This window comes from Acinonyx jubatus, chromosome C1 (assembly GCF_027475565.1).
Source record: "Acinonyx jubatus isolate Ajub_Pintada_27869175 chromosome C1, VMU_Ajub_asm_v1.0, whole genome shotgun sequence".
Taxonomy (NCBI): domain Eukaryota; kingdom Metazoa; phylum Chordata; class Mammalia; order Carnivora; family Felidae; genus Acinonyx; species Acinonyx jubatus.
Window position 1 is genome coordinate 189844393 of NC_069381.1, and position 20476 is coordinate 189864868.

The following is a 20476-nucleotide window of genomic DNA, read 5'->3' on the forward strand; positions in this document are numbered from 1 at the left end:
TCTGTTTCATGCTGAACAATTTCTTTAAATTCACTGGTGTGCCCCCAAATGGAGGTCCCTTCTCTGCATTTCTCAAGATAGGACAGAATATACTTTAGACAGTGGTTTGTTAGCTGGATTTATAACTTAAAATATTTAGCCAAATGTTCTGTAGGCCTTCCTTTGTACTCTTTTCCTGGGCTCTGTAAATGGGATGTATTAGGTATGACCTCTAATCCCTGAAACCTTCTGGATTTCTATAGGACAAATTACTTCCTTCTTATTGATATCCCCCCTGCCCCCCCGTCCCCCCCCCACTGTGGGCACTCAGATGTCAGCTTCCATCTTCCATCTGTTACTTTTCTTCCATCTATCCCATCTTCTAAACATGTGTGGATTCTCTCAACTCCTATGGTTTCCTTTCCTGTTTTTTTCTGTCCTTAGGGAGCGGAATTAATTTAGTATTGCCAATATAACAAATCACAGCAAACTTAAGGCTCAAAACGCAACTGTATTATCTTACAGTTCTGAAGGTCTGAAGTCTAAAAGCAGTCTTAGTGGGCTAAAATCAAGGTGATGGCAGGGCTCCGTTTCTTCTGAACACTATAGGGAAGGATCTGTTTCTTTGCCTTTTCTATCTCCTAGAGGTTTCTGTATTCCTTGGCTTGTGACCTCACCATCTATCTTCAAAACAGAACCTCTTTAAATTTTTTTCTCTCTCTCTGACTCAAACTCTCCCGCCTTCCTTTTGCCCTTATAAGGATCTCTGTGATTACACCCATATAATCCAAACTAATCTTCCCCTTCTCAAAATCTTTTAACTTTATTACATCTGCAAAGTCTCTCTTGCCATGTAAGCTACTATATTCACAGGTTTCAGGAAGAAAGACATGAGTGTCTGGGGGTGGGGTGGCATTATTCTGTTTATACCACAAGGGTTCATACTTTTCTTATTCTGGTCCTGTGGAGTGTCAGGGAAGAACAGAGCACAAAGCATGTGTTTAATCATCTTATTTGATCAGGAGCCCAGATAGTATGTGTCCTGGTTCAAATCTCTCAAACTTCTCTCATATCTCTGAAATAGATAGAAGTAATGAGAACATACAATAGAAATAACCAAATATCACTAAAACCGTCAACGCGTATATAAGATTAGGATAGGCTTGAGAATGTTTTCATAAACCCTGAGTGCCACTGTCTGGGAGAGAAGCTAGCAGAGTGGAAATGGAAAGGAAATGAGTAAAATGTAAAAAACAGAACCAAGGGGAGGGGAGAAAAGGTTCGTGGAGGAGGTACGTATGATAAGATTATGGAATATGGCTGTCACTCAATAATGTGGGTGCTACCTAGGGCCTAGTAGACACAGATCAGAGATGGCAATAGGAAGACAACATTATATACGAAAAAAAGAAAGCTACAGTTATAATTGGAAGCCCTAGGGGCACCTGGGTGGCTCAGTGGTTGAGCATCCAACTTGGGCTCAGGCCCTGATCTCAGGGTTGGTGAGTTCAAGCCCTGCATCAGGTGCTGTGCTGACAGCTCAGAGCCTGGAGCCTGCTTTGGATTCTGTGTCTCCCTCTCTCTCTGCCCCTACCCTGCTAGCTCTCTCTCTTTCTCTCTCTCTCAAAAATAAACATTAAACAAAAATAGAATTGGAAGCTCTAAATCCAAACTCCATCTTCAAATTTACAGTTTTATCTTATTCAAGTAAACCAGGTATCTTGGATATATAGGTGAGGAAACTGAAACTCAGGGAAGTTATCTCAGCTTAAATTAGTACACCTATGTGAAAGACCCTAGTGAGACATCACACAGCAGTTGAATGATAGTTGAATCTGAGTCAGAAAGAAACACCAACTGGAAACTAGCATTATGGCATAGACAAAGATAGCATGAAAACCCAAGAGCTAAAAGGCAGATGAAAAGAAAATTATCTTTGCCATCTCAGGCTAGATGAACTTGCTTCGCCATAAGAAAACTCATCTTGATGCATGGATATAGTATTCTATAGAAAAACCACTTTTATTCATTCAACACAATTTTACTGAACCCCTCCAATGTGAAAAACATCATGCTAGGCATATTGCAATGAATAAGGCAGATGTAATCTCTACCCTCATAGAGATTATAGTGCAGCAAGGAACTAGACAATTCAATCATGACAAGTAAGTGTGATAGGCACTTTGATGGAAACAAAACCAGAGGCGCTTAAACCAGACCGGGGTGTTGGTATGGTGGGGAGAACGGTTAGGACGAACTCGGAGCTAATGATATACCCTTCCCAGCTCAGCTAAAGAGTAGGAGCCAGTGAAGCAAAGAGAGAAGGGAGTGGTTTGGCAGAGTGTTTCAGGGAGCTTACTCTTTGCCTAGGAAGCATGATATCTTAGAAGCTAGTTGGCCTGATTCTTGTGGCATGGATGAAAGTGGCAATAGGCTGATGTCGGCGGCGGGGGGGGGGGGGGGGTCAGGGGTGGGGGGGGTGGTGCAGGAAGTGTTTGGGTTACGATGGTACTTTCAGAATGGTAAAATTACAATGAAGAAACCATAATTACTTTGCATTCCTTCCAATGCAGAGTCTGTCCCCACTGTTCCCTCTACAACCAGGCAGTGGAGCGCAGTGGTTAAGAGCAAAGCTCTAAAGCCAGACTGTCTGGGTTCACGTTCTGACCTTGCCACTTACTAGCTCTAAGACCTCAGGGACATTTCTTCACCCTTCTGTGCTTCAGCTTGCTCATCTATAAAATTTTCGTAATGTTAATATTCTCCTCATTGGGTTATTGAGAGGACTAAATTAATTCATACAGCCAAAGTGTATAGAACAGCCCTTGGCACAAAGTAAGCACTCAATAAATCTTCACTTGTTACCACTACTGACCTCAAATACCAACCACCGGCCCTCTGGCAATTTCTAGGAGGAGAAGAGGCCATTGACTTTGTTTACATGGTATTGCGTTCAGTCACAGGAAGCTGAGAATGCAGCAGTACTGGAAGCTTACCATTTAGTCCTCAAAATAGAAATTAAAAGTAACCAGAATCTTGCTGGCCAGATCCCCCATTCTGACTCTGGGACATGAAAAATCAGAAAGCTTCAAAGAGGTCCTCATCTCTTTCAGGTTATATAGAACCAAGACAGAGAGGGTGGCCGTGCTGAAATCAAGCCCCACAAGAAGGCAGTACCTTGGGGGAACCATCATGGTTCAGGCTGCAATACGTAAACTCAATTATCTTTAGATGCATCCAGAGGTGATCAGGCCGAAGGGGATCTGTTTTGCCAACCAACGCCAGGAGATTAGTATTAGATCCTGAATTTCAACAGCACTCAGTCAAATATTTGAACACCAGCTGTATATAAGAAACCGTTCTAGACGTTAAGGACACAGCAGTGAAAAAAGAGACAAAAGCCCCTGCCCCAGAGGGGTTAGATGGACAATAAACACAATCAGTGAGTTAAGTAGACAGCACACCAGAAAGTGGTAGGTGCCATGGAGAAAAATTAAGTGGCAAAGGGAGATAAGGACAGCAAAAGAAGAGAGGCGGGGTGCAGGGTAAACAATTTTTATCAGGGTTGTAAGGGAAGGCTTCACAGAAATGGGGACATGCGAGCAAAGATCTGAGGAGATAAGAAAGACGTGGAAATGTCTGGAAGGAGCATTCCAAGCAATTGCACAGTCCCTGAGGAGAGAGTGTATCCAAGATATTTGAGGAACGGCAAGGTGGCCAACATGACCAAACAGAAAAGTAAGGGGAAGAATATCAGAGAGTGAGGGCAGGGAGGTAATGGGGCTTGTAGGCTAATTGTAAGAGTCATGGCTTCCACTCTGAGTGAGATGGGGACCTGTGGGAGAATTTTGGACAGTGATGGCATGGTCTGCTTTACGTTTTAAAAGGATGGCTCTGGCTGCTATGTTGAGAATCGAATGAAATTAAGGGTGACTGATACAAAATCATAGTCAAAGCTGACAGTGGTGGCATCAGAGGAGATGGGAAGAGGGGCCATATATTTTGAAGAAAGGGTAATAGGATTTAATGACAGGATTTGGACACGGGGGTGTAAAAGTTGCTGAGTCAGCCTCTGCGATGGGAATGATGGTGTTGCCGTTAACTGAGATGGAGAAGGTTGTAGGGAGAGGTTTTTGAGGGGAGAGGAGATCTGGAGTTCGGTTTCGATATAACAGAATGGAGAGGTCCATCGAACATCCAAGTAGAGATGCTGAGGTACTTGGTTATACAAGTCTGGGTCTGAAACTAGGGAGTTGTGAGCTTACTTGTATCTAATGCAATAAGATTGAAGGAGATCACCAAGGGAGAGAATACAAGAACAAAAGAAGTTCAAGGACAGAGTCCTGAGGCATTCCAACACTAAGAGGTCAGTGAGCAAAGGAAACTGAGAACAGTGACCAGTAGTGTAGGACAAAAACCAGAAGAACATAGTGTCCTGGAAGCCAAGTGAAGAAAGTGTTACAGGGAGGGGGGAGAGGGATCACCTGTGTTAAAGGCTGCTGACAGGTCAAGCGAGACCAAGACTTAAAAACAGGTCACTGGATTAAGTAACATGGAGAGCAGTCGGGTGGAATGCTGGGGGGCAAGAGCTAGTTGGAGTGGACTTAACAGAAAATAAGAGAAAGGAAACTGGGACAGTGAACATAGAACCCTTTCAAGGTATTTACGGTAGAGAGAGAGGAAAAAAAGAGAAGAAAAGGAAAGAAAAAAGTGCAACAGTAGCTGGAGGAGGAAGTGAAGTTACGAGTTGTTGTTGTTGTTGTTGTTGTTGTTGTTTAAGATTAATTATAGGGGCACCCCAGTCAGTTACATGTCCAACTTTGGCTCAGGTCATGATCTCACCACTCATGAGTGTGAACCCCGCGTCGGGCTTTGTGCTGACAGCTCAGAGCCTGGAGCCTGCTTCAGATTCTCTCTCTGCCCCTCCCCACCCTCAAAAATATATAAACATTCAATTTTTTTTTAAAAAAGATTAATTTTAAGAAGCAATGTATTAATTTACATGGAGAACTATAACTGGTAAACAGACCAGGAATAGTTGTAACAGGTCAGCACTTCCTCTTCTTTGTTGGAAAACTATCTGGAAAGTATGATGAAAATCACAAGATGACTTCGTGAGCATTGATAACTTGCACTGACTCCAACTATGAAGAGCCTCAGCATCCCTCTACACTGCAGGGGAAGAACTCAGTAGATCATAAGCCTGCATTGACTGGGCAAGGAACCTCTCCCACTTCAAGTCCCACTTCAGGTGAACATGAACCCTGCTTTGTGTAAAACATGAGCCCCGCTTTGGGTGAGCCCCGCTTCTCTCTCTCTCTCTCTCTCTCCCTCCCTCCCCCTCCCTGTGCCTCTCCTCAGATGTCTCTCTCTCTCTCTCTCTCTTTCTGCCCCTTGCTCAGTTGCGCCCTCTCTCTCTCTAAAAAAAAAAAAAGAAAGAAAGAAAGAAAGAAAAAAAAAGAGGTACATGTACATTTAAGGGACAAAAAAATGAATTAAATAATTAACTATTTGGTAGTGGAGATATTTGGGCCGTTCAATTTTTTTCTTTTTGCTGTTATAAAGAGGGATGTTAATGATTCCAGTTGCTTCTTGAACTAGAAATATTTGTTGATATCTATTACATTAAGATTATGAGAAAATTACCAAATAAGAAAACCTTTTATATACCTCCTTAGTGCAAAAGCAACCAAGAAAATAAATCTGAAGAGTATGAGCCATCTAATACCAACAACAGGCAAGTTGGAAATTCATTCAACAAATATATACTGAGCACCTAATTATATGTCAGGGCAGGGTTCCAGTATTTGAGATACATTGGCGAACAAAACAAAGATACTGCTTCTGAAAACTTGTATTTTACCAGGGGAGTCAGTCAACAATAAACATGAAAAGTAGTAAAATAGTGTACTTGAAGGCAAGAAGTGCCACAGAAAAAAAGTATTAACAGGGCATGGGGATTCCAGAAAAGTGGGGTGGGAATGGGGAGTGGTTGAGGTGGGTGTCAATTTGCAATTTTAAACAGTATGGTCAAAAAAAACCACCCCAAAATGAGGTCCATATTTTGTTGTATGGATATGCCCATAAATAAACAATCGGAGTAAAGGTGGACTGAGGTGGGACATACAAAGGAGTGTAAATTGCTCTTGTCCTTCTAAATAGCAACTTGACAGCCAAGGACTTGGGAATGCTTCATTATCTTTGCTCCAGTAATTTTCCATCCAGCATGAGGAAGTAACTCCATGTAAAACCTCATGAATAAAGGCAAAAAATAGATAGATGATCGATTGATCGATCGATCGATCATGGCTTTAGTGAGAAAGTGACACGTCAGCAGACTTGAAGGAAGTGAGGGAGTGAGCTCTCTCCATATTTGGAAAAAGAACATTTTACGCACTGGAACAGCCCCAAGGCGCTAAGGCAGCAGCGTGGCTGGTGTACAGCAAGGTAAGAAGGGAACTTCTCTAGAAGCGATTGCAGTCATCCAGACAAGAGATGAGCTCTTGTAGACTTGGCTCACTTGCAGTGGAGGTAGTAAGCAGGCAGGTTTGGGATACATTTTGAAGGGACAGACAATAAATTTTCCTAAAGGAATAGATGTGGGGTATGAGAGAAAGGAAAGCACTAAGAATCTTGCCAAGATTTTTAATCTTGGCTACAAGGATAGGAAAGGCTGTCAGATATAGATGTGAGGGGGAAAATCAGTTCAGATTTGGATACACTGAGTTTGAGGTGTCTGTTAGATGTCTATAGCATCTCAGATCCCTTTGGTCTCCTTGCCTGTGGAGCCTTTGGCCTTTTTCTGTCCCCACTGCCATGGCCAACATACTTCAGGCCGTAACCACCTGACAGTGCTTTGTTTCACGTTCGGGCCCATACAAAATGGAAGTATCTGTGTTTTGGGGAGGACGGTAGCATTATCATTGCGTTGACAGAATCTTGACCAATTCCCCTGACACACTTTTTTTCCCTACTCTTTTCCCAGGAATTATATTCCCAAATAAAATAATAGCACAGAGCTTATGCCTCAGGTCTGCTTTCTGGGGGTACCCAGGCTAAGTCAACACCCAAGTGGAAGTGTGAGTAAGTACTTGTTTAGATGAGCCTGGAGTTTGGGGGAGTGATTTGGAGGGAAGGCATGATTTTGAAAGTTGTAGCATAGACCTAGTATTTGCAACCATGAGACTGGCTGGGAGCACAAAGGAGTGGACAAAAAGAAATGTCCAAAAGACGAGAGGATTAAAACTTTAGTACCTTTGAGACAGAAGCAATGTTTTGTTCAGTACTATAGCCCCAGTTTCTAAACATGACACAAAGCAGGTATTTAACAGATACTTTTAGAATAAATGCAATGGATCACCACGGCCTTGGAGTTATGTAGGAAAGCAAATTAAGTCATGAGAGGTGTTGAATTAGAATAGGCAGGGTTCGTTGAACTTGAGTTTGTAGTGAAAGTGAAAATAAGGTTCAACAGTATAAATAATAGAGAAAAATAACAGGAAAAGGAAGCCGTGGTTAGAGAAAAGCTCTCAGATATAACTTTCTCCTTGAAGACTTTTATAATCATCTCACGAGACCTTCCCCTTTTCTGGATCTCTATGAGGGCACTTCTATGTCTTATCTATATTACATTAAGTCAAGTTATATCTATGTGCTCTTCTCTACTTTCCCCAATATAGATACTTTCCAGGGGTGCAACTGAGTCGAAAATAAGGGTAGCTTCTAAGTCCCAGAGACAGAAAATGGATGCTGAAAGTTTGACATTCCTAGTTCATTTTTTATGGTTCATGGAGATGGTAGGGAAGAACAGATTAAATTGCGAGACTCGATTTCAAATCTGGAGTGGATCCGAAGGTTTAGTAAAATAACTTGCACTTGGATGAATTGGAGGACTGAATGTACAAAGTTAGGTGAGTACAGAGGCCAAGAGAGCAGAACTCAAGAATACACGCTTTGAGGCCTGTGGGTCTGAAGGCAGGGCACAGGCGAGGAAGGGAAGTGGGCCTTCAGTCAGAAGGCACCTACGAAGTTAGCAAAGTACGATATGAAGAGAGAGAGCCTACATGAAGGTCAGTGTGACCAGACAGGAAGAATATGCGGAAATTTCTACAAATTATAAAAAATGACCATTTTGCTGGGTGATTAAAATAGGCCATGAGGCAATAATTCCAAGAATTTGGCGTTAGGTACAGGGTAAGAAGACCAAGAAGAGCTCAATTTTGAAAATGTATTTGACACAAGGCTGAGATCTGCAAGGAAAAGCTACTAATAGGCAACATTTTAATCAATGCTTGCTACCTGCCAAACATTGCTCCAAGTGCACGTTCCCGTCAATGGTCTCATTTAATTATCACAACACTAGGATGATGTACGTGTTATGATCGTCTTTATTTTACAGATGGGAAAACTGAGGCACAAGAATGAACAATTAATTGCCCAATGTCACATAGCTAGTAAGTGGCTGAGCAAGGATCTGAACACCAAAATATTAAAAAAAAACTTTGCCCAGGACCACTCATATTCATTCTTTATTCAATAAGTATTTAACAAGCACCGCTACATTCTAGAAATGGCGCTGGTGCTAGGAGTGGGAAGGGAGGGAAAAAGCCGGTGGTAAACAAGACAGACATAATGCCTACCTTACATGGACATTAAACAAATAAGTATGTATGGTGAGTCAGAAAAGAAAGTGAGAAGTTACCGTCTGGTAGGGGGAGTGGGTAGTAAAAAGAATTCCAGAGGGTAGGGAAAAACAACCGTATACCTTGAAATGAGAGCCTACAGTAGGGAAAAAAAGAGAGAGAGAGAGAGAGGGAACAGCCTAGAAAAAAATGAAAAGAATAATATGGCTGGAGTGCTGAGAGCTAGGGAGACAGCTGGGGGAGCTGGGGAGAATGAGAAGCCCAGATGGTGGAGGGTCTGGTGTTCATGATAAGGAGCTTAGACTGTGTTCAGTAAGCAAAGGGAAACTATTAAAGGAATTCAAGCAGAGTAGTGACTAGATCAGATTTATATTTTTAAAAATATTACTATGGCTACGGTGTGGCAAATGGATTGGAATACCCCCAAAACAGTTCTGTAGGACCTAGATGGTAGTTATTGCAGGAACTTCAAAGAATGAAGATTGTCTATACTAGAGAATGAAAAGTGGCTACAGGAAAGGAGAGAGGCCACAAATCCAATTTTCTAAGGCAGACAAGTTTAGGGGGTTCTGATGTGTGTCAGAAGTATCTTAAGTTTCTGGCTTGAACTGAGTAGATGCCCTTTACTAATCCAAGGGCTTTGGGAAGAGGATTTTGGAGGGAATATGATATACAGGTTGAGTTTGACATGGCGCAGTCATCCAAACGGAAGTGTAGCAAGGTCAGTTAGGAATATGAATCCAGAGTCCAAGAGCAAGATCTAGGTTTGAGTTATGGGCTGGACAGTCTTTGGCAGAGGGAACCTGAAGCTACTGGATGTGGATGAGACCACCGACAAAGTACACATTAGGGCTCCGCTCAGCAGGATTCCAATATCTGGATAACGGAGAAGCTGGTTGTCAAAGAACAATCAGAAAAATCAGAAGAAAACTTTGCTATAAGAGCAGAAGGAAGAGCATATTTAAATGAGGGGTGTGGTCAATAGTGTCAAAAACTAGAATGAGGTCTTGTAAGAGGAGGACGGAAGCTTGCGTGTGACAATTCAGAGCTGCTTCACGTGAGTGGTAGGAACAGAACCCAGACTGGAAAGGGCTGAGGAATGGAACACGTGAGAATGTCCCCTGGGGAAGAGACAGCTGCAGTCATAGCTGGAGAAAGATTGAAGGAGAGAAACATTTTAAATGAGAGAGTTAAGCATGTTCAAATGACAGACAGAAAAGCCAGCAGTGAAAGAAGGGTTGAAAATAACAGAAGGAAAGGGGACCCCTCTTCAGCCCAAAGTCCCCGAGAAAGCAGAAGGGGATCTAGAGCACTGGGAAGAGCAACTCTTCTTTGTAACAGGAAGCCAGTAAGGGGTGGGGCTCAGATTTGAACCCTCTCGTTCAGCTTCCGAAAGATAGAGTACAGAAGGAGAATTATAATAGACATGAGCCCTAGGAGAGGACCGCAGAGTTCAGTAAAAAGAAAAAAGAGTCAGAAGCGTGGCCTTGAGCGACCTCTGAGATAGCAGTTTCGGTAGTCGAGGGAACGTTAGTCACACTGTCGGGTTTAGAGTGGGAGTGGGGTGGTGAAGAAAAGGGCACAATGGGTGTAAACCACTGAGGTGGAAAACGGCTATGAAAAGACAGCGACCAGTAAGGTTCCCCCCCCACCAAAAAAAAGCGGGCAGGTGGGGGAAGGGAGGTCATATTTCGGAGTGTCCAAGAGCAACCTCGATCTGGACAGGTGATTGCTCGGAGGCCCCCGAGGACCGAACAGATCATTCCCGGGCCTGGCTGCCCGGTTGCACCCAGCGAGGTGCCACAAGTCCCTGGAGCTCCAGCTACTGCCCCCTTCCCCCCCCCACCCCCCGCCCCCCGCTACCCCCCGGAGACCGAAGAGCAGGGCGGGCGGCCTCTAGGTTTCTCCGCTCACTCACGCAGAGGAGAGGCCGCCGGCCGGGCAAACCCCTCCCACCGGGCTACCACAACGCCGGGGCAGCGCAGCGACCCCGGGTCCCAGCACCCGGCCCGGCCCCCGGGCACCAGGCTTGGCGGCGTTTGCAGAGCCTCCGCCGCCCTTCCTCCCGGCTCGCCCTACTCCGGCACCGAGCCGCGTTCCAGACCCCTCGGCGCGTCGGCCACGTCCCCGCAGCGTTCGAAAGTTCCCGGGGTCGACGGCGTTTAGGGACTAGGGGCTAGGGTCCAGGGCCCAGGCCGGCCCGCCGCAGCCGCCTTAGAGCCCGCCGCTTACCGCCGCAGGGGCTGGCCCGCGCGGGGGTTTCCACCCAGCCGTCGACACCCCTAGGGAATTCCCCACGGGGCCACATTCACACACACCTTCCTCCGGCAAATTTCCGCCGCCGGGTTTTTATCCGCCAAAACGGCGCGGCGGGACTCAGACCACTCCTCCCTCCCGCCCGTCCCTTCCCACCTTCGCCGCCTCCCCCCACTCCCCGCGGAACGCCTTCGCCTTGGCCGAAGGAGCCCGAAGGCCTTCGGCGAGTTCCGCCTCCAGCGCGGGGGGCGGGGCCGCTCGAGCTCCTCCGGGCCGAGCTCGGCTGTTTCCGTGCGCGGCCGCTGCGCACTCGGCACTGGGCGGCGCTGGCTGGCTCCCTGGCTGCGGCTCCTCAGTCGGCGGCGGCTGCTGCTGCCTGTGGCCCGGGCGGCTGGGAGAAGCGGAGTGTTGGTGAGTGACGCGGCGGAGGTGTAGTTTGACGCGGTGTGTTACGTGGGGGAGAGAATAAAACTCCAGCGAGATCCGGGCCGCGAACGAAAGCAGTGACGGAGGAGCTTGTACCACCGGTAAGAGGAGCAGGAGGAGGAGGCAGGAGCCGGAGAGAGCCGGGGGGACGGAGGGGGGACGGGGAGGCGCCGGACACCCGCGCTCGGGGCCTTCCCCTCGCAGGAGGGGCCGCGGTAAAGATGGAGCCTCCGCCCGAGCCCCACAACATCGCCGCCGCTCGCAGCGAACAAAGAATAATGGCGGCGGACTGGAGCCAGCGGCGGCCGGGGCGGCAGCGACTCTGCCTGCAGCCAGCGGCGGCGCTCATGGCGGGGGGCGGCGGGCGGCGGGCGGGGTGGGAGCCGGCGGCCGGGGGTGTGTGCGGGCGGCCGGCCGCGGCGAGCTGGCGCCCGCGTTCCCGCAGCCGCCGCCGGGCCGGGCGCGGAGCCGGGAGCCCGGAGCCGCCCCGGGGGAGGCCGCCCGCCGCCCGCCCGGCCCGGCCCGCCGCTACCCCCCGCGCCGCCCGGCCGCTCGCCCGGCCCCCGCCGCCCGCCTCGCCCCCGGCCCGGCCCGATCTGGCCCGGCCGTCCGCCGGGGCAGCGCCGCCGGGGTGCCCGCGGGGGGTGGAGGAGGAAGAAGGCGACAGTTGAGGGCAGAGGAGGTGAAGGTGCCTGCCTTCCCGGTAGCCTCGGTGTCTGCCATGCCCGCTTCGCGAGGGGAAGCGCTGCAACGTCTGACCTACTCTTCTCTCCACTCTCTTTGTGCAATAAAGTTCGAAACCAAAGGTTTCCTCTCGTTCTGTATTTTATTCATGCCCTTTTCCCCCGCTCCCACCCCATTGGGGACATACTGTTTTCTGTTCTTTTCTGCTTAGTTGAGATGGTGAGAGCCGTGCTTTTTAATATAATTTTTGACTCTTTTCCCTCGCTCTTTTTTTTTTTTTTAAAGGCAGTAGTCATGGAAATGCATTCTTTCGGGGAGGAAGGGGGGGCTAAGAAAAACATATTTGTAAAACTTTTTAAAAAACTGTTGGGATCCTGTAAAAGGGAAGCTGGTGTTTGAAAACAGTTTCGGTTTTAACCCTTTTCAAAAAGGTAATAATCACTTGAGATCTATCATTCTGAAGCACTTCGTTGAAACGAATATTAGGCGATGCACTTTTGTTTTACATCTATTTTTTATATTTTGGGGGCCAGCAATGCCAACCGAGTTTTGGTCCTCCGGATCTCCCACCCCCAACCAAGCTTCCCACATGTCTCTGTCTAAACTTAAGTAAGAGATTAATACTAAATCTAAAAATAAGCATTTAGAAGTGTCCAGTGTTTGCTTCCCATGCAGTAAGTAACCCTTGCAGGAGGCGGACAATAGTTGAAGCCACAAGGCTTGTTTTTTCTTTGCCTGTTGGTAAAAGGAACCGCAGAAAAGTCGTTGACACGTTAAAGATTAAAAGACAGTTTTTAAGGGACCTGGAATATGACCTATTTAAGTTTGTCATACCTTCCTAAGAAGTTGGAATTTCATCCTAGACTTCGTTTGCATCAGTTCTGCCTTTAAAGGTTTGGTTTAAAAGATAACTTCGGTTCCCAGCTATTGAAATCTTTTTGCACTCACGGCTCATTTCCTGATTTAAAAGTAAAGCCAAAACGGTTATTTTAGGTGATACAAAAAATGAACACGTTATTTGTTTTGAAAATACTTACTGTCATAGTGTGATAGCATTGTGATGCATACTATAAGGTTTCTTGTTCAGAATAAATACTGATTGGTAATAGAAGCACTGTCTTTTGATTTTTTTCTGTATCTAAGTCACTTTTCCAAAACCTACTTTATCCTAGTGCAAGTCTTAAAAAAAAAAAAAAAAAAAACCTTAGAAATTTATCATTGCTGGGAAACTTCATTAAGATGCAGTAAAGAGTTTACATAAGGATGGGGAAGATGATCTTACTTCCAAACACTGAAGAAATTGTAGTATTGATGATGCGATAGTTTGCTGTGTGTCCTGAAGATTTTCTGCAAGCCAGCATCAGTTGAGTAGACTATTTATTGGTCCCTTACAGAGAATGTGTGACAATGACTCTTTGTGAATTTAAAAAAAAAAAAAAAAAAAGTGTTCTGATGGATTTTTTTCCTCTCGTAGCCAGAAGATCTTTTACGTTTTGTTTTATTTATAGATTGATAATCTGCAATTCTTAGCAATTCCAAGTGGAACTTTTCAAACTTTTATATTCATTAATATTTGAATGTTCACTTGGAGCATGGCCATAAGTTATACTTATGTCACTTCCCAGGTCAGTAGAAATTACAGTTCAATATGCTTGCACCTTTTTTTTTTATTGGACACATGTATTCAGAAAGCAAATGAATCTTTGACTGAGACAGACTGAAAAATGTTAAAAGGACACTTAAAACCAGTGTTACCCCTTTTTGAATGACTTTTTTTTTTTTCTCACCTGAGAGCCTAAGGAAACTTAGAAACCCAATCCATAAAATGGTACCTTCCTTTTCCTGCTTTTTGACATTCATTTTCTTGATTGTATCTAATTAACAGCATTTTTCATATTTGTAGAGAAGTAGCTTTACGTTAGCTCTCGTCCTAAGACATTGGGTTTTGTTTTTTGGATATCATGTGGTCATAGTAAAGCCAAGTATGTATTCCCTACTTCACCTCATTTAAAAAATCTTTTCCTGTTTTTGCACAGTACAGAAAATTGTATCTTAATGCTTACAATGTATCGCTGAAATTTAGAATTTCACTTACTCCATAAAGTAACTTGTAGAGACAGTTATAAAGACTTGTTTACAGCAGCCTGTGGCAGAGTCTTACAAACGTGTATTCCTGGATGTACAGTGTCACTTTCCTGATGGCTGCGGAGCTCAAATCTGAATTTAAGAACAGCGAATGGAAAAAAATGCAAGGATTTCTTTTTTCTTAGTCCTGTGTGAACTCATCTCTGCTACAGAATCACTTGAGGCAATAGTTCGTGGTAATTCAAATATTTGGTTAGCATTTACTGTGACAATGTAGTTAGTGGAAAGGGCACGGGGTTTGGACTCACAGGCCTGGGTTTCATTCCTGCTGTTGCCACTGCTGTCATGTGCCCACCCTCAGGAAATTTTGTGACCTACGGAAGTGCCTTAATCTTTCTCAACCTTAGTTTCCTTACCTGTTAAATTAGAATACCGCCCAATTTATAGGGCTGTGAGATAATTATAAAGTACCTCCTTAGGGACTCAATTAATGATAGCTATTCATTTTTAAGCTTTATTTTAACTTCCTAGCTATGGGACCTTCAGATTTCTCCATTCCTCAGTTTCCTTCGTCATAAATATACTCTATCTACCTCATAGAAATGGAGATATTATATAAGTTAATACATATTAAATGTCAGGCACTTCACAAGTGCTCATCAAATATTGCCTAAAATATTAAAAATTATTCAGTAGTAGTAGTAGTAGTGCATTTAGTCCACTGGGCCGAAAGCTACAGAGACTCCAGAGATGGATTACACTGTTTTATCTCTATCCTCAGGAAACTTTGGGGGACATGACGACTAATAAGGCAGAATGTATGTATTTATATTTTCAATTTAATTTTTTTAGTAATTCATTCAGATAGTCCATGATTCACCATAAAATGTAATGCAGCAGGTGGTCATGTGATACACCCTCACTCTCATCCCCATTGCTCAAGTGTTACCAATTTGCCCTTGTAGATAATTCTATCCATGTAAAGGCAAATATTGTATGTACTCCCCACCCTGTGTTGCACATTGTTTTTCTTTTTACAAATGGTATTATATACTAAATACACTATCCTGTATCTTGCTTTCTTTCACCTAATACAGCTGAGTAATTGTTTTATTTCAGTATATTAAGGGCTTCATTTTTTTTTTTTTTTTTTTTTTTTAATGAGACAGTTCATCGTATGGATGTGCCTATGTTTATTAACTGGTTAGTGAGCTGGTTTTATTTTTGGGTCTTGTATGACCTTTTAAACTAAGGGAATCTGTCATTATGCCTTTATTTTTTTAAATGAAAGACATTTCTTTTGAATAAGAAATACCAGTTTCTGACAGGAAGTGGTTATTTGAACTGTCTTACTACCTTTTTAGCTCCAGTTTTTAAAAGTTTTAGTGAAGTGATCCAGATGTGCATGAAAAGGCAAGTAAGTTGGTAAGAGTTAACTCACAAAGTGAGTTTAGTCTGAATGTAACTCTTTTGTTGAGATTCTTACACCCTGAACAGACTACTTCTATTATTGCACCAAAAAAGTGTCTATAGTTTTTTCTCTAAATGAGAAAGAACACCTCAAGTACTTTTTTTTTTTCCGCTTAAGCAGACTGTTCTCATGCGATATTACTACCTCCTAATGATTGGAGTACTAGCTTTGTCCCTGTGGCATTTTGTTTTCACATTAACTTTTTCTTTGATGATTTTCTAGCATTTCTTAGTGTAATTATCAGTGAGTTTTATATTTTATACCTAATTAAGTAGCAATAAATATAGCTAATAATATATAAATAGAAAGAATGCTTGTCTATATGCTTGTCTACTTAGACTTTACTGCTTACATGGTGTGTGTGTGTGTGTGTGTGTGTGTGTGTGTGTGTGTGTGTGTGTAAGTCCTTGGTCATCCAGTTGGACCAAGTAATACTCATTTCAGCTAGAACACAAAACAGGTTTCAGTACCTCTCTTTTTCTTTTTTTTTTTTTGGCTCTTCTAGGTAGCATTTAACTATTTGGTACGTTTTACATGCTGTTAGTGTATTTATCTTTAAAATACACATGCTGTAAGTATTTTAAGTTGATTAAACTTAGAAAGAAAATGATAACTAATAATCCTGCAGCAGGGACACACTTAAGGCCCTTATCTTTCAAAAAACAAGTCATTAAATGAAGCTGTTGTGGTGTATCTCATTTTTTGTATGCTCACATTGCCAGTTACTTGAGCTGAAGTTCTTAGTGTAAGAACATTGCCCTACTATTATTTTAAGGATTTACTAGTATTTCATGTTAAATACTAATATTTTCTGTTTTTACTTGCTCAGTTAGTAAAAGCACTAATCTTTACAGGTTTGGGGAGTTGGAGGTAGATTAGTGAAATCTGCAAAGGCAGAAAATTTTCCTTCTGGAACACATCTGTGGGCGACAGGGAATTAAATGATTTCTCACAGTATGCTGAAATCAGTAAATTGCCTTTTGTGGTAGAAGTAAAGATCATGAACTAAATGGACAAACTGATAATGTGAAAATGACTGTTTTCCGCTGCCAGTTTTACGTGCTAACTCAGTCATGGTTTAAGAGGTGAACCCTGGTCAACTTTCTGAATCCGTAAGAAGAAAAGATGGTTTCAATCTTATTCTATACCATAATATCTGTAAATGTAGGTTTTGAGACATGTTTGTAACTTGGATAGAGTAGCCATTGGATTTTTTTCACATTCAGAATGCTTCTCCCCCTTAACGCACACATACTCCTCTTTGTTCTGTTTTGCATTCTTAGCTCTGCCAGATGTGGCCTCATAAAGATAAGTTATGTTATATTTTACCTAGAGTTTTACTCACCTGTTTTCTAGTTTATCAGAAAGAAGAGGGGGAAAAGGTTAGTCATTCATATTCTGGTATGTATTCCTATAGATGAGTAGAAGACAGTATTTTACATCTCCAGTGATGAAAAATCACCTTCAATATATATTTAACCAGTTCTTGGGGCTAGCTCATGAATTTCAATTTAAAAAAGTAGTACTTCTTGATAAACTTTTAAATGTCTGAGTTGCTTTTTCTTATGCTGGGGTAAAAGTAAAAAAGGAGTTTACCACGAATGTGATGGGCTGTCTGAACAAAGATGAAAAGCATTTATCAGTTTTCTTTCTGCTGTTGGATTAATCTAGGATCTCTGAATAATCTAACAAAGAGCAAGATTGGGAGAGTAAAAGGTCTGAGGGATCATTGGTGAGTTTCCTGCCTCAAGGAGAGAAGTAAAGACTGACCTTTTGTTGTAGAAGAGAGAATCCAGTGGGAAGTTAAAATTGCTAATGATGTTGGTGTAGGAGTAGAGGGTAGGTCTGAAAGTTGACTTACACCAATGGTAATAGGAAATTTCTTTCCGAAAGGTTAGTGAATCTTCTCTGAAACTGAGATTGCTTTCTTCAACTTTAAGAGTATATCTAATGAGCTGGTTATCTGTGTGAGTTTCTGGTTATGATTTTATGACCATATAAATGTAACTAAAAATGTTTGTAATTCAGCCAAAGCTGAATAACCATTATTTCTGAGGGTCATTATCCCTATTTGTGTAGATGGTTGGCAATAGGAGACTCAAAAATATCACTGAAGTGAAAATTATTGCTTGTTCCGAACTATTTGTATTCTTAAAGGGGTATCATTTCTTTAAAAGTTATCAGTAGCAGCTTTGTTTGCTGTGACGAATAATAATGATGCTTTGGTTTTACTTACTGTCGTTTATCAGCCTAGTCATTTATTCAGTGAACATTTATTGACCATTGACTTTAAAGTGAGTGAAATAATCATAAGATTTATTCAGTTAAGTATTTTTGTAGATGTTAAATGAAGCGTCATGCTAGTTGCTGTAAACAGTAAAGCTGGAGAACCTTCAGGAACCCACAGTATAGTAGAGATGACAAAAATCATGTAAGAAAGAAGGATTTATACATGACGGAATCTCAATTTTTCACTACTGTCTTGAAGGGCTATACAGTTTAGAAGAGAAAGAGTTTGGTGAGGAAAAGTTTTATGAGAAAGACAGAATTTAAACTGAATACTGAAGAACTTGGATAGGTAGCATTGAAAGGCAATGTGTTCTAGGCAGTGGTAAGGACAACCAAAATGAAGACATGGAAGTAGAATGAGGTATAAATCAAGAAATAACAACTTTGAATGAAACATTTTAATTTGAAGCACTATATTTGAGAATTATTTCTTATGAAGAATTTATTATGATGCTCGTATGAGTATAGTGTATTACTCATAATACTCCCCCATATTGGGGGAATTCACGCTTAACAAACTTTTACCATTAAGGGAGGGAGGAACTCCTTCAATTTTTGCAGATGACTAAACTGAGCTCTGGAGAACTTAAATGATTTATTTGCTGGAAGAGCCTCTTCTCTGAGCAAGAAATAACAGTAAAGCATAGGCTTCATCACTTTTTTGTAGCATTGTCTTTTTGTGATGAAAGTTTTCACGTTTCTAGCTTTATTAATGGTCTAGAATTTTTGTTTCTAAATAATAGTACTATATAGTAGTTGTATAAATAGGTATATAAAAGTTCACTTGGAGGAAATATTCTAGCCAAGGTATTAAAAAAATATACTGTTATCTTACTAATTATATCTACATCAGTAGAAAGACATGATTTGTTTTTTTCCATAATTTGTTGTATTTCTGTCATTTCAAACTGGAAGTTTATGGTTTTAAATCATTGTTATTAAATATTTTTTGGAGGGAATTTATAGGCAAACTGGTCATAATGATTAGTTTATAATTGCCTAGCCCTTTTGTATATAACACATATTTTATCTGTTATTAGCTTGTAAGCTCTTTGAGAGAAAGTTTCTTGTCTGTTTTAAACTGTAGTCCCCATAGTTTTTGATGGAACACTTCTTATGTAATAGGCACAGAAAACGTATTTGTTTAATGAATGATTCCCTCTTGGGATGGTCACAGCTTTGAAAGGCAGGATTAAAAACAGTTCCTGTAGAGTTGCACAGATTAAAGGAAGCAGACATACATGCTTTAGATAATTAAAACTTACTGAAGTTAAAGATTTATTTTTTTAAAGCCAAGGAAATTATGCTCATTTTCCCATAGCTTAAAAAGAAGTTTTTCCACTTTGAGTTTTCATTAACCTCTGATGCCTTACTAATACTTTATGCCTCTGAGACTTGAGAAATGGCATAAGATTGTATAAATCAAGACGACCTTACCAGAAATCACTACCAGGTCAGTAAAAAATAAATAAGTAAAATAAAATAAGTAAGCTTTATAAAAAGGGGCTCCTGGGTGGCTCAGTCGGTTGAGCGTCTGACTCTTGGTTTTGGCTTAGGTCATGATCTTGCGGTTCATGAGTTCAAGCCCCTCGAGCCCTGCTTGGGATATTCTCTCTCTCTCTCTCTCTCTCTCTCTCTCTCTCTCTCTCTCTCTCTCTCTCCCCCCCCCCTCCCTCTTTCTCCCTCTCTCCTGTTCCCTCACTCATGCTGTGTCTCTCAAAATAAATAAACTTAAAATAATACATCTACCTGGAAGATTGGACTTCATGTTGATTCTTTTAGGAGTAAAAATAAAGATACATAAAATTGAAGTGAATCTTTAAGTAAAACTTTGCTGTTGTCTGTTTGTAATTTATCAGCTTTGTAGCTTAACCATGGCTAAGGTTTATTTTTATTTTTTTAAGTTTTTGAGAGAGAGAGCATGAGCACGTGAGCCGGCGGGGGTGGACAGAGGATCCGAAGCAGGCTCTGTGCTGACAGCAGAGAGCCTGATGTGGGGCTCGAAATCAAAAAGCCGCAATCGGCCACCCAAATGACTGAGCCACCCAGGCGCCCCAACCATGGCTAATTTTTCAGTGTAGTCCAGTGTGTCCTTGGTCCCTTAGGTGCCAGGCTTTTTCTAGTGAGCAAAACATAATAAAAATGCTTAGCACGTGGCTTAATTGTTCATGCAGTTCCATTGCCAAATATACAAAGAATTCTTCACATTTTCTAATATTGGAGGCTGTGTGGTATAGCCCTGCACAGTCTTGCAGATTCCTTGCAAATCTCTCAACATGTCTAGTTCTCCATCTGTGAAGTCAGAACTAAAAGCAGGATTCCTGTCTTATGACTTCTCCTGTAACATGTGCCGTCTCACTTCAGGAAAAGTGAATTTTCACTCTTCCATGTCTAATTTGTAAATAATTCACCAAGAATAGCATTTCAAAATTTAGTTCAAAACAGAGCTGTCAAAATAATAAATGTTTAACTTTGTAAACACACTTGGATATTCATTTTCCATTTGAATGTAGTGATTTTCACATAGTCTCTCAGGTTTTATTGAGTAAATGAAGTAGTAGGCTTTAAATATTTAACTTCAGAGCATAACTTTTGTGGGTCCTTACAGTTTTAGCATTGAGCTAGTTTATGAATCAACTTAAAA

General features: G+C 42.2%; 1 protein-coding gene and 1 long non-coding RNA gene across 6 annotated transcripts in view; one reads left to right on the forward strand and one right to left on the reverse strand.

The window, feature by feature from the left end:
• Positions 1–11002, reverse strand: part of LOC106987172 (uncharacterized) — a 74932-nt gene extending 63930 nt beyond the window's left edge. The window contains exon 1 of the long non-coding RNA XR_003417902.2: positions 10940–11002. This is a non-coding gene — a long non-coding RNA (uncharacterized LOC106987172). The remainder of the gene's footprint in view (positions 1–10939) is intronic.
• A 137-nt stretch (positions 11003–11139) lies between these two features.
• The window catches only part of CREB1 (cAMP responsive element binding protein 1), a 60275-nt gene continuing 50938 nt past the window's right edge, over positions 11140–20476 (forward strand). For 2 of the 5 annotated variants that reach the window (XR_003417886.2, XM_027052532.2), the window contains exon 1: positions 11179–11404. The gene's annotated coding sequence lies outside the window, so the exon portion shown is untranslated. Of the gene's footprint in view, positions 11405–20476 lie in introns of all 5 variants that reach the window. The other 3 variants (XM_027052545.2, XM_053215692.1, XM_027052551.2) reach the window with 3 other exon arrangements.